This window comes from Euprymna scolopes, unplaced genomic scaffold, assembly GCF_053919585.1.
Source record: "Euprymna scolopes isolate OS-2025 unplaced genomic scaffold, ASM5391958v1 sca1, whole genome shotgun sequence".
Classification (NCBI taxonomy): Eukaryota; Metazoa; Mollusca; class Cephalopoda; order Sepiida; family Sepiolidae; genus Euprymna; species Euprymna scolopes.
Window position 1 is genome coordinate 2,467,806 of NW_027633102.1, and position 8,497 is coordinate 2,476,302.

Sequence of the window (8,497 nt, forward strand, 5' to 3'; positions counted from 1 at the left end):
GTGAGTTGTTACACACTCCTTAGCGGATTCCGACTTCCGTGGCCACCGTCCTGCTGTCTATATCGACCGACACCCTTTCGGGGATCTCATGGGCGTCGCGTTAGGCACCTTAGCCGGACGTTTGGTTCATCCCACAGCGCCAGTTCTGCTTACCAAAAGTGGCCCACTTGGCACTCGCATTCGAGGTGACCAATCCGCCCAGCGAAGCGTGCTGGCGGCGGCGGCCGGATGGGTCGGCTCCGTCGTTCGGGAGAGTCGGCCCGTTCCACCCGTTCCGAGTTCGAGAGTAGGTCGAGGCCGTGAACGGCCCCGGGGCCTCCAATCGTTCGCTTTACCGGATGGAATTGCGACGATCGAGCGCCAGCTATCCTGAGGGAAACTTCGGAGGGAACCAGCTACTAGACGGCTCGATTGGTCTTTCGCCCCTACACCCGGTTCCGACGATCGATTTGCACGTCAGAGGCGCTTCGGACTTCCACCAGAGTTTCCTCTGGCTTCATCCCGACCGGGCGTGGATCGCCATCTTTCGGGTCCCTGGTCGCTCGCTACGCCAGAGTCGGCCGAGTCGTACTCGGAAAAAGGGGAAACCGACCCGGGGGTGATGCGCCCGCGCGCAGCGCCTAAACTCGACGACAAAATAGGACTAGTTCAAGCCGCGGGATCTCACCGATGGGCGGAAGGAGGATATGGAAGCTGGCGCCCGGCAATTCCCCTTTTTGGATGATGCGCCGGTCCCCTCTCGGGGAGGAGGGAAAAACAACCGCACGTCAGCCACGAGCCTTCCCTCTCCTATCTCTCTCGGGAAGAGAGAAAAAAGGAAAAGTTGCGGGCACCGCAGCAGCGACGGCGGAAGGCCGAAAACGCCGCGCCGGCGGGATCGGGCACGGCTCGGAGGCGGGTGAGGCGAGGAGAAGACGACGGCACGAGACCGACGACACCCCCCGACGACCCCCGGACGACTTTGCCACGACACCTCTCCCGATCGACGCCCTCCTACACGCTCTCTCGCTTTCGCTTCGCCTTCGGGGTTAGTCAGAGGTGGCCCCTACGACTCGCGAACGGCCAGGACTCCTCGGTCCGTGTTTCAAGACGGGTCGGGTGGGTTGCCGATGCACGTCGCTGACCCGGGGTGGCGGGCGGCTCGAGTAAAAAAGCGTCGCCGAGCGACCTCTCCGGAAACGGAAACGGGCGCGGGCGGGGTTGCCCCCGACAAGAACCCGAAACGTCGGCGAGGTGCGTGACGGCGAGGCCGCGCCAGTCCTATCCCGCCTCTCATCGCGCACGCGCCCGAGACGGTGGGGCGCCTAAGGAGCGACACACAGAGTGCGTCGCCCGCACGCGACTTCCGGCGGGATCAAAACGGACCGGCTCGCCACGTGTAACGGATCGTGTCAGATTTCCTCCGTTCCCGGCAGAAAGGGGCAGTTACGTTCGCGGGCCCGACGGCCGGTGGCCCCCGACTTCACAAGGTGGGAAGACGGGGGTTTTCAGGGTGATGAAACGCCTGCCGCCTACGGAAAAAAACCCGCGTGTTCGACCTGCACGCCGGGAACGGGTCGCGACGACGGACCGGAGGGGAAGTGCGTCCGGTGCCGGCCGCGCGGAGGTCGCGCCGAAGCGCCCGCGCCATGATTACGCCGAGCGATGATGAAGGGGACGGGTGCAGCGGAGTCGCGCGCGGAGGGAGCAGGAGGAAAGAAGAAGCGGCGGCGACGGATGCGGCGGGTTAGGGCCCGGCGGCAGCAGCGATCGAGAGGACGAGTCCCCTCCGTCGCAGCCAACCGACGCAGCCACCTACCGACGCCGCGGTCGTCACCACGTTTCCCTTCCCGCTATCCACGCGGCCCGTCTCCTTCGTCGGCGACGCGGGCACAAAAGCTGGAACCGCGGGGAACGAGTCCCCCGCGGACACGACGAACGACGACCTGTGCCGCGACGGCCTCTCTTTCAAGAACACACATCGAGTTTGGGCTCGAGCCTAGGCAGCACCGGACTGAGTCCCCCCGCGATCGCGGTGAGCGGTCCCACCCGTTTACCCCTGGGCGGTTTCACGTTCTCTTGAACTCTCTCTCCAAAGTTCTTTTCAACTTTCCCTCACGGTACTTGTCGACTATCGGACTCGTCCCGGTATTTAGCCTTGGATGGAGCTTACCACCCGATTTGGGCTGCGTTCCCAAGCAACCCGACTCTCGGATCGAAGGCCGTCGCTCGCCGTCCGCACCGAATGGGCCTGGCACCCGCCGCGGGCGGCCCCGATCGAGGGAACTCCGAACTATGCGAGACGAAAACGAACGGCTGCCTTCGACCCATGCGCCACACGTCCCGAAGCCTTTAACTTGCGACGGGATTCGGCGTTGGGCTTCTCCCGGTTCACTCGCCGTTACTAAGGGAATCCCGGTTGGTTTCTTTTCCTCCGCTTAGCGATATGCTTAAGTTCAGCGGGTCGTCTCGTCCGAGCCGAGGGCGGCGGTTTTTAGTAGAGTGTGGTGTTTGGAGGAGAGGAATCTCGATCGGTACCCTCCGTGTGACGACGGCTGGCCGATATAGCGCCCGTCCGACCGAAAATGAAGAAGCCAACAATTAAAAAAAAGCGTGGGTCCTCCCCATCCGACGTTGCGTTGCCTACGACGCGGCCACCTTTTTACGGTGCGACGGCCGTGCTCGTCGCGCTGCTCGAGGCGTCGCTGAGAGACACCTTCATGAGGCAGAGAGCGAGACGAGCAGGCGGCGCTTACGTCGGCAGTCGGTTAGGTCGGTACTTTTTTTTTGGTCTCCCTTCGGCTGCTTTCGGACAGACTCCTCCTGCTCCTCCTCCACAGTGTTTCTTCACGCGGTCGAAAAGGGAAAAGACTCCGCGGTCTGCCAGCGGGAGACGAAGGAGGAGGCCGGAGAGGGTTTTAAAAAAAAAAAAGACATTGAAAGGAGTCAATTCTTTTTTTATTTTTCTTCCCCCTCGTCACTCGCTCCTGCGACGTCCCGGTTACCACCGTGCCGAGGACCGGGCGGGCACGGGGACGGCAAGATGTCGTTTCGTTAACGGAGAAAGACATGTAACGTTCCGCCTCTCGACCGGACGTGGCCCCGAGACAAGGGATCTCGGGGCCGCAATGTGCGTTCGAGGTGTCGATGTTCACTGAGTCCTGCAATTCGCATCAGTTATCGCGGCTGGCCGCGCTCTTCATCGACGGACGAGCCGAGTGATCCCCCGTCCAGGGTTCAGCACTTGGTTTTTTTATATTAGTTTTTGTTTATATAGATTTAGTAGTGTGCGAGGAGGTCTGTGCGAGGAGGCGTGACGGCATTGCAATGTCGCGAGTAGTTTGTTTTTTTAGCTAGCGGCGGTGGCACAGCGGCTGCAAAAAAACAAAAAAAACGATAAAGCGGCGACAAGGCAAAGAAGAAGCGGCCATCACTTGCGGTGGGCGAAAAAACAAACAGGTGGTAAGACGCGGAAGCAAGCAAGAAGAGCTGGGGCTTTAAAAACCTCCGCGTCACCACAAATCTATCTCTCGCTCCGCCTTTTATAGGTTTGTTTGCGCGCATTCGAGGCGTTGACGCCGACAGACAGAGGAGGTAGGCCGGAAAACAACAAACCAGTCTCGAACGGGAAAACGGTAATGATCCTTCCGCAGGTTCACCTACGGAAACCTTGTTACGACTTTTACTTCCTCTAAACGATCGGGTTCGGTCGTCTTCTCCAGGCATCGAACGCCGAGGCGTAGATGCACGAGTGTCGTGACGGACACGTCGCGCACTGCCCGGCGGCGTCGTCGGCCAGATCCGAGGACCTCACCGGACCGTTCGATCGGTAGTAGCGACGGGCGGTGTGTACAAAGGGCAGGGACGTGATCGACGCGGGCTGTTGACCCGCGCCTACCGGGAATTCCTCGTTCACGGGGTTGGTTACAGGCCCCGATCCCTATCACGGGAGGTGGTTCAGAGGTTTCCCAACCCTCTCGGGCCGGGGCGAAGTCCCCGCTGATACCTCCAGTGTAGCGCGCGTGCGGCCCCGGACATCTAAGGGCATCACAGACCTGTTATCGCTCCGCCTCGTGTGGCTTTCTGCCACCCGTCCCTCTAAGAAGTGCGTGAGAAAACCGACCCGGACCCGAGCGCCACGGAGGACGCCGAGCCCGCCGTAAAAATCACTGACATCGGCGCACTAGTTAGCAGGCCGGAGTCTCGTTCGTTATCGGAATCAACCAGACGGATCGCTCCACCAACTAAGAACGGCCATGCACCACCACCCACCGAATCGAGAAAGAGCTATCGATCTGTCAATCCTACCGGTGTCCGGACCGGGTGAGTTTTCCCGTGTTGAGTCAAATTAAGCCGCAGGCTCCACTCCTGGTGGTGCCCTTCCGTCAATTCCTTTAAGTTTCAGCTTTGCAACCATACTCCCCCCGGAACCGAACTCTGGTTTCCCGCAGGCTACCCGCCGGGTCATGGAAGCGAACGCCGGCGGATCGCCGGTCGGCATCGTTTACGGTCGGAACTACGACGGTATCTGATCGTCTTCGAACCTCCGACTTTCGCTCTTGATCGAGGAAAACGTGCTTGCCACACGCCATCGCTGCAGTTCGTCTTGCGACGATCCAAGAATTTCACCTCTAACGTCGCAATACGAGTGGCCCCGACCGCTCCCTTCGATCATTGCCTCGCCGTAGACGGAGACCGACAGACGTAGACGAGGCCCTCTTCCATCATTCCATGCTTATCGTATGCAAGCTTGAACAGCCCGCTCTGAGCACTCTAATTTTTTCAAAGTGAACGTACCGGCCGCCGCGGACACTCGGTTAAGAGCACCCTTGGAGGAGAAACCGCCGACCGCAACACGCGCGCAGACAAGACACGAAGCAGGGACTCGGAGCGGACCGGGGGGTTCAAAAAAAAAGAGGAACGCGCGGAAAGGGAGAGGGAGAGAAGCGCGGGGGTCAGAGTGCGGGGATGCGAATGAACGCACCCAAACACACACACGTAGCACCCCCCCGTTAGACTACTCCCGGAACCGAACCGACGACCACTTGTTTTTTTTTTCCCGGATCCCGATCACGACCTCCTCGTCCACCTCGCCGGCAGGACCGCGTGGCGGGTATGCTAGCGGTTGACACCGGCGGAAAGGGCCGGGAATGCGAACGGACGACCAAAGTCAACGACGGACGATGGCGCCGCCGCCCCGGGGCCGCTTGCGCGACCACGAACCCGAGTTCGGACTACGAGCTTTTTAACCGCAACAACTTTAATATACGCTACCGGAGCTGGAATTACCGCGGCTGCTGGCACCAGACTTGCCCTCCGGTTGGTCCTCGTTAACGGATTTGAAGTGTACTCATTCCGATCGCGGGGCCTCGACAGAGTCCCGCGTCGTTATTTTTCGTCACTACCTCCCCGTGCCGGGAGTGGGTAATTTGCGCGCCTGCTGCCTTCCTTGGATGTGGTAGCCGTTTCGCATGCTCCCTCTCCGGAATCGAACCCCGATTCCCCGTTACCCGTAGTAACCACGGTAGGCACTTAACCGACCGTCGACAGTTGATAGGGCGGACCCTCGAGAGACCCGTCGCCGGGCGTGAAAGCTCGTGCGATCGACCAGTGAGTTATCCAGAGTCACCAAAGCGGAGCGCGCCGCCCTATGAGCCCCGCCACCGAACGGACCCGCGAGCGGGAACGCCGACGACGGGAGGACGGAATGACGCGCATCGGTCTCAGTCTAATATGTAGCGCCGCGACCCGGAACGGCCGACGCGGGTGCCAGCGCGCGAGGCGTGGCGACGACGGCGCGCCGACCGATCGCGGCCTGTGTCACATGTATTAGCTCTAGAATTGCCACAGTTATCCATCGCCTCCGAGGAGGAATACGGTCCCGAGGATTAGGTCCGGTTCCTGAGCCATTCGCGGTTTCGCCCGTTCTAATGCGTGGCGTGAACTTACACTTGCATGGCTTAAGCTTTGAGACAAGCATATGACTACTGGCAGGATCAACCAGGTATCGTTGGAATTTGGGACTTTGTTTCGACAGAACGACAGACCGACCGACCGACCGACCGACATAAGACAGACAACTACAACGACGGGCACGTGTTTATTTATTTTTCGAGGGGGTTCGCCGTCAGAAGAAGCGCGCTGCCCGCGCTGATGGCCTCTTTTTTGTTTCTCCCCTGACTTGGACCGAGACCGAGACTCAAAGAACGAAAGCGACCAACGTCGACAACAACAACGACAACGGCACCCTTGACAGCGATACATACGACAAACGACAAGCAGCACGACGGCAGTGCACACGGACATCGAGGGTCAAGGTGCAGACTGAACTCGCCGAGGTCGTCGTCATCGTGGTCGCCATCGATTCCGTCTCGTCGTCGTCGTCGTCAACGTCCACGTCACAGCCGGCCGAGAAGAGAGAACAGACGACAGCGTCGACAACAACAACATCGACAACGGCACCCTTGACAGCGATACATACGACAAACGACAAACAGCACGACGGCAGTGCACACGGACATCGGAGGTCAAGGTGCAGACTGGAATCGTCGAGGTCGTCGTCATCGTGGTCGCCATCGATGCCGTCTCGTCGTCGTCGTCGTCGTCTTCGTCGTCGTCGTCGTCATCAACGTACCAACCGACCGAGACGAGAGAGCAAGCAACAACGTCGACAACAACAACGACAACGGCACCCTTGACAGCGATACATACGACAAACGACAAACAGCACGACGGCAGTGCACACGGACATCGGAGGTCAAGGTGCAGACTGAACTCGTCGAGGTCGTCGTCATCGTGGTCGCCATCGATGCCGTCTCGTCGTCGTCGTCGTCTCCGTCGTCGTCGTCGTCGTCGCCAACGTCAACGTCAACATCACAGCCGTCATCGGGGAGGAGCTGGACCAGGGCAGCGGCGGCGTAAATTTTCCCGTCACCTTCGTCGTCGCCTTCGTCGACCGACCGACCGACCGGCGTCGTGTTCGTGCTCGGAAAACCGAGGAGAGACAACGTGCACATGGCGCGTTCTCGCAAGCGGCTCCTCGGTCCGATTTTTTTGGGCGGCTTTTTCGAGCTTTTTTTTTTTTTTCTCACCCTTTCGTCCGTGCGACGGCGAACGTTAGGGGAAAAAAAAAAAAAAAAAAAAAAACGACAACAACGCGGCGGACCGGGCGAACAACATCGTCGACACACACGACATTGACGACCGGTCCCCCTTTTCACAATCGCATCGAGATAAAAACGAACGAGTCCGATTCGAGCACCGAGTCGCGAGCGGGAGGACTGTCGGTGCAAGTATCGATCACTGACGTGAGCGCTTCGCCGGACAGAGGATGGCTCATCCGGCAGCCGTGCAAATCGACGGTATGGGAAGAACGAACAAGAAGAGCAACGACTTGATCGGCGGCTTGGGAACTGCGGACGGTGAAAACGGGTTAATCGACTGCGACCACGACTGCTCGATCGATCTTCTTTGGCGCTAACAAAGGTGGAGGTGGCGCAAGAAGGGACTAGCGCTATCACCGTCCACGTATCAGAAGATGCGGCGGCAGACGTCGACGCTTATGCGTTGTCGGACGAGAAGTCGCTGCAGCACGTGTACCGCGAGCGGGACGTCCAAGGTTTTGCCAGACGGAAAGAAATCGGGTGTCAGCGAACGTTCACACGGCTGTGAGATCGGACGCTGACAGGAGTAGGAGGCGGCAGGCAGGCGGCGGTTACGGCGGCGGCGCCTGCTGCTGCTCATCCTCCTGTTTGCTGCGGCGACTTCCAGGACGGGAGAGCATCGAACAACGTACGTATGGTTACAAGGGGATCAGGATCTACATAGTGCATCCCCCGCGGCTATTTTTGTTTGTTTGTTCGCTCGTTCGTTAATTCGTTCGTTCGTTCGTTCGTTCGTTACAATGTACGTTTTTCCGTTCGACGGCGGCAGAGAGCGGCGGCGTTTCTCCCTAATCCGGAGGATTTATCGGTCGCACAGCGATGGGTCGTTCGGCCGATCATCGAAAGATTCGCAGGTAGTGGTTGAATGGCAGAACGGCAGCAACAACAGCGGCGGCTGAGAGCGGCGAACGCTGAGGCGGAAGCAGAAGCTGCAGCAAACGTATCGGCTAAACATGGTGGACATAGATATGGCTGACGACGCGGGTACCACGACGACTATGGAACCAGGAAAAGGAGCCGTTAGTTGTTCCAACATATCGTTCGACACGTCGAGCAGCCCTAGGTCCACGGAGAAGCACACACACGTACCACGTATTATAACCTAACGACGATGAGCGGGCGCACGGTTGGCAGGAACGAAGGCGGCGGATCAAAACAAGTTGGAGCGCGGCGACAGCGATAACGGTGACAGCCCTAGGCGGCGGAGATGCCACTTTCTGACGCCTTTGCGACAAGCCCGTAGAGACGTTCCGGACCACCACGAGGCAAAGAGTCGCTGCTCCGACGAACCGACACACCAAAGTGTGCTTCCTACCGAACATGTTTTATAAAACTTTCAAACTGGAAAACCCCAG

At 59.3% G+C, this 8,497-nt stretch overlaps 2 non-coding genes and 1 pseudogene across 2 annotated transcripts in view; all 3 read right to left on the minus strand.

Annotated features, from left to right (window-relative positions):
* LOC145273193 (large subunit ribosomal RNA) overlaps positions 1 to 2,466 on the minus strand; it is a 5,734-nt gene extending 3,268 nt beyond the window's left edge. The window contains exon 1 of the ribosomal RNA XR_013866222.1: positions 1 to 2,466. This exon is cut by the window's left edge and continues 3,268 nt beyond it. This is a non-coding gene — a ribosomal RNA (large subunit ribosomal RNA).
* A 593-nt stretch (positions 2,467 to 3,059) lies between these two features.
* LOC145273245 (5.8S ribosomal RNA) lies at positions 3,060 to 3,217 on the minus strand. Its single transcript, XR_013866270.1, has one exon. It is a non-coding gene; the product is annotated as a 5.8S ribosomal RNA (ribosomal RNA).
* A 398-nt stretch (positions 3,218 to 3,615) lies between these two features.
* LOC145273478 (small subunit ribosomal RNA) lies at positions 3,616 to 5,986 on the minus strand (annotated as a pseudogene).
* Between the last annotated feature and the right edge of the window lie 2,511 nt (positions 5,987 to 8,497).